The sequence below is a fragment of the Xyrauchen texanus genome, chromosome 29 (assembly GCF_025860055.1).
Source record: "Xyrauchen texanus isolate HMW12.3.18 chromosome 29, RBS_HiC_50CHRs, whole genome shotgun sequence".
NCBI lineage: Eukaryota > Metazoa > Chordata > Actinopteri > Cypriniformes > Catostomidae > Xyrauchen > Xyrauchen texanus.
The window spans coordinates 7,620,480-7,625,725 of NC_068304.1; positions in this window are offsets into that span (position 1 = coordinate 7,620,480).

Here is a 5,246-nt window from a genome sequence, read left to right on the forward strand (position 1 = left end):
GTGAACCTGCAAGCGCTGCCCCGGGAGGAGGCAGACCCAGCCCTCTCACTGCTATGTCCGGTATGTGCCTTACGTATTTACCTGGACCGCACACAGAGCACCAGACGCTCTGAGCAGCTCTTCGTCTGCTTTGGGGGACAGCAGAAAGGGAACGCTGTCTCCAAGCAGAGACTCGCCCACTGGGTTGTCGATGCCATTTCCCTGGCTTATCACACCCAGGCCGTGCCCCCCTTTGCGGGTCCGAGCCCACTCCACCAGGAGTGTTAGCGTCCTCATGGGCACTGGCTAGGGGCACTGCCCTAGCAGACATTTGTAGAGCTGCGGGCTGGGCAACACCTAACACTTTTGCGAGATTCTACAATCTCCGAGGTTGAGTCAGTTTCGGTCCCGTGTTCTCTCAGGTACCGAGCCCGTGAGAACTTCGGTGGCACGCCGACGATCTGACCGGGTGGATCGCTTGCACCCAGCGCCCTTCCCCTAACCAGGGAAACAGTGCGCCTTCTTCACAGGAGATCCCAGGCTTGGGACACTGGTTGGCTCCTCCCTAGCCCTTGCGGGTCGCAGTTCTCTTGGAGGGACTCGCCGACCCAAACCACTGCGGGTACCGCTAGCTACCCTGTACTGGTATAGGGGCCCCACAGGTAAGGCCTCCTGCTCGGACTCCCCTGTGTGTAAAACCACGGTTCTGTCCCCTCACGTGAATTGGCCGTGTTTCCCTTAGGCAGTCACAGCTACCTCAGGTGCCGTGCTGTGTGCTCCCCTCTCTGAGGCTGGTGCTACCACCGCACTACTGTTCCAGCATAAGGCCTAGGTATAGGCCATGCGATGTATGTGCCACTCAAATTTGCCTCCCCTCCGGGTAGGTGTGGCCTCCACGAGGGTCTTCCCCGCCCTACCAAGGGCTAAGACCCCCTTCCCTCAATGCGTGTAAGGGCCCCGGCCGTAGTTGCTCTGTGCGAGAAACATAGAGAGAAAGAGGCCCAGCCAGGCTGGCCCGTTCCCATGTTGGCGGTCGTCACCTTGTTCCTCCTCGGGTAACGATAAGGAATCCTGATGGCTTAAATGGGGCATTGGGGAAGGGTACGTGCGGCCTGATACAGTTGGTCGTTCTGCACGTAGGAATACCTGCTCGCTCCTGTATCAGCGGATCACATACACGGCTCAGCGCATGGCGCTTTTAAGTGGACCCCTAGTGTCGTTCTCTGACACAACGTAAGAGAGCGACAGAAGGGGAACGTCTAGGTTACGTATGTAACCTCAGTTCCCCGATGGAGGGAACGAGACGTTGTGTCCCCCTTGCCACGTCGCTAAGCCGAGCCCCTGTTGTGGCCGGACCATTTCCGGCTCCTCAGAAAAATCCTGAATGAACTCCCGTATTTGCGCCGCTTAAATACCCGTATGTCCGGGGGCGGGACATGCAAATACTGGCTGCCAACTCTCATTGGCCTTTTTTCATAGTACAGAGGTGAATATCGGTGCTCAAGAGAGACCCCTAGTGTCGTTCTCTGACACAACGTCTCGTTCCCTCCATCGGGGAACTGAGGTTACATACGTAACCTAGACATTCATTCCCTAAAGATGTTAAGGACACAGTATTCTACCTTTTGTCTTTTTGACCAATTTTCAAAAAGTTTTTTTTATGGTGTGATTCACCTCGCAGCTGGCTGGTTTGGTTCACTCTTTTATGAAGGATTTTCTGAAATCCCTATGGGGGAAAAATTAGTGGAAGAATACTTCAGGAAGCAAGATGGCTGAAAATGTGGTTGGGCACTGTTGCGCTCGATTTCAAAATTGAACAAACTGTCATATTTGAGCGTCACTGTCACACATTCAAGCACTGTTCATCTATCTATATTTACATTTATGCATTTGGCAGACACTTTTATCCAAAGCGACTTACAGTGCATTTATTACAGGGACAATCCCCCCTGGAGGAACCTGGAGTTAAGTGCCTTGCTCAAGGACACAATGGTGGTGGCTGTGGGGATCGAACCAGCAACCTTCTGATTAACAGTTTAGTGCTTTAGCCCACTACGCTACCACCACTCCCACTATCTATCTATATCAACACATTTCTTTGGATATTTAAATATGTTCTCAAATATTCTTTTCTTGTAAACTCCATCTGGTTTTCTGAAGAGCCATTTTCAGTTTGCAGGGCCGAGCACCAGCTGAGTGTTGGGGCCGGCTTGAGAATTAGCATCCTTTAGGTGGAAAAGGAGGATCAGAGGCCCCAGGGCACTGGCTTCAATTAACAATGGCAGAGCAGTAGCAGGCAGTTTAGAAGTCGTTCGGCCTTCCTGCTGGATATTTAAATGTTAACGAACAGTATTGTGGTTGTTAATAGAGGGGTGTGTGTCACACATGCGTGTGAGTGTGTGTTTATGCATGTATGTAATTGTGAGGGTGTGTGCACCCCTGAGGAAGAGGTCATTGACACCTATCAAGTCTTTAACATGACTTTACAACATAAAGATTTTAGTTATAAACATTCATAAATGTTTCAATGTTGGTTGCAATGACTGCTCACCACCTATTTTATAGGTTTTTCAACATTTTCTTTCACTTTCCAATTTCATCTACATGTTCTCTCCATTCCACTCTTGTAATATCACCTGATGCTGATGAGTTTATAAATGGCAAACTCAACTGGGTCAGTAGAACAAATTCTAAACCTATTAGCCATTGGTAAAAAATTATATTCTGAGAATGTCCAGCTGCATGCAGATACGTTGGCATTCAGTGCCATTTCTATGAAGTTATAAGTGCATTTAATGTCTGATCATTAAATCTGCTCAGATTTCAGTGAACTTGGAGTTATCGACTGCTGAGATCAGAGATAACATTGACGTTTAGATGCACTCTTGAGCATTACACAGCAACGTTTATGCACTTCTAAAAACCACGTGACTAAATGCTGTTGACTGTGGAATCTCAGAGCTACACAGCTGCCAAATCCTCTAGAACGCTCTCCCATGTTCTCTTTGTTTCACTATCAGTTACAACGTGCTAATGTTCACACCCATACACAATACAGCGAAAAGTGAATCTGTAACCAATTCGCACAGCAGCTTATGTTAATGTTTAAATGATCAACAAACAAGTTTGAAATATATTCATACCATATATTAGATTTTCATTTATGTAGAGGTATAGATGCAACAATTAACTTTAAAACCTTTGATCAAAGCTGAGTTTAAAGGAATAGTTCACCCAAAAATGGAAATTCTCTCATTATTTCCTCCCCCTTATGCCATCCCAGATGTGTATGACTTTCTTTCTTCTGCAGAACACAAATGAAGATTTTTAAAAGAATGTTTTAGCAATTGGTCTAATCAATGCAAGTGAATGGTGACCAAAAACCACATAAAGGCTGTGTAAAAAGTAATCCATACGACTCCAGTTGTTAAATCCATGTTTTCTGGAGCGATCCAATCGCCTTTGGGTGAGAACAGACCATTCAAGCTTCATTACACTTCCTAGTGCTTGACACATAGCCTATGCAGAGCACTAGATGGTTCTTTAAGTGTAACTGAGCTAGAAATCACGATGGCCATGGAGACTGCTGATTGCTGGAAATTTTGTTATTTTTTGGTCTGTTCTCACAAAACCTATTGGATCACTCCAGAAGACATGGTTTATCCAACTGGAGTCTTATGGATTGCATTTATGCTGACTCTATCTACTTTTAGGAGCTTAAATGTTTTGGCCACCATTCACTTGCATTCTGTGGACCTACAGAGCTAAAAATCTTCAACAATATGCACATTTTCTTCATGCATAGAATACCCAGATGACCTACTACAATGGGCACAGTGTGCAGTATACAGAGCACACTGCATGCAATACTGAATACTGTATCCCACACAAATATTTTATTCAAATTTATACGATTTACACATTTTAATTTCATAACAAATTTACATTAAACTGAATAGAGTAATCTTTGTCAAAATGAAATTAATAAATAGATTTGTTTTATTTATTTTTGTGAAAGTTATATATTAAATAGTAAATATCAAAAGGGCATATTTCTAGTGACAAATAAACTGGAAGTAATATCAGCTGCACATTTTTAAGTCTTTTTCTTGACTTTTATGTGAATGAACTGTTAAAAGTTAAGACATGGACAAAAAATCTTAAATAACTGATTCTATTTCCAAGATGATACTGGACACCACTTGCTGAATTAAACATGCAAGGCGATGAGTGCATGTGACAACAATGTATCCAACCATTTGAAATGTTTATCATTGCATAATGCATTCTATTTCAAATGCATGCATTAGACCGTTTATACTGTGCCCTATTCAGAACATCTGAAGTTGGTTTCCCATTTCCAACGTAGTGAACGTTTTCAATTCACAGCTACCATAATTAAAACAAAAAAGTGAATGCCGTGCACTGTGTCAAAATATAGTCTTTCCACTCTTCCTCTTTCACCTCAAGCAAAAAGTCAAGATTTCCTTCTAAAGTTCCAGTTCCGAGGAGTGTGGTTTTCTGCCCTCCCTCCCAAAACAGTTCTGTGGAAAAGATTTAACAAGCAGCTTACTTGGGCCTTCAGGGTCACCAAGATGTGAGGGCCCCGTCTCTCTTACACACAAATGATTCAAGATTCAACAAGCTTTAATGGCATTGTAAAAAGCGTTTACATTGCAGAAGCGTTCATATACATTGTGGATGTTTATTTCTATACACACACACACACACACACACACACACACACACACACACACACACACACACACACACACACACACACATATGTTGTGTTTCCATGTTTTATGGGGACTTTCCATAGACATAATGGTTTTTATACTGTACAAACTTTATATTCTATCCCCTAAACCTAACCCTACCCCTAAACCTAACCCTCACTGAAAACTTTCTGCATTTTTACATTTTCAAAAAACATAATTTAGTATGATTTATAAGCTGTTTTCCTCATGGGGACCGACAAAATGTCCCCACAAGGTCAAAAATTTCGGGTTTTACTATCCTTATGGGGACATTTGGTCCCCACAAAGTGATAAATACACGCTCACACATACACACACACACACACACACACACACACACACTCTTGCTCTGGCTAGAGGGAAAAAAACAGACGAGCAAGGGAGAGCAGCCAAAAAACACTTCTACTAGGGAGAGGGGGTGGGATTGGGAGGGATCTGTGCTGTGGTTGGTTCTGCTGATGTATAGACTTCGGATGGGTCGAGTTACACCCTTTGCCGTGCATTAGT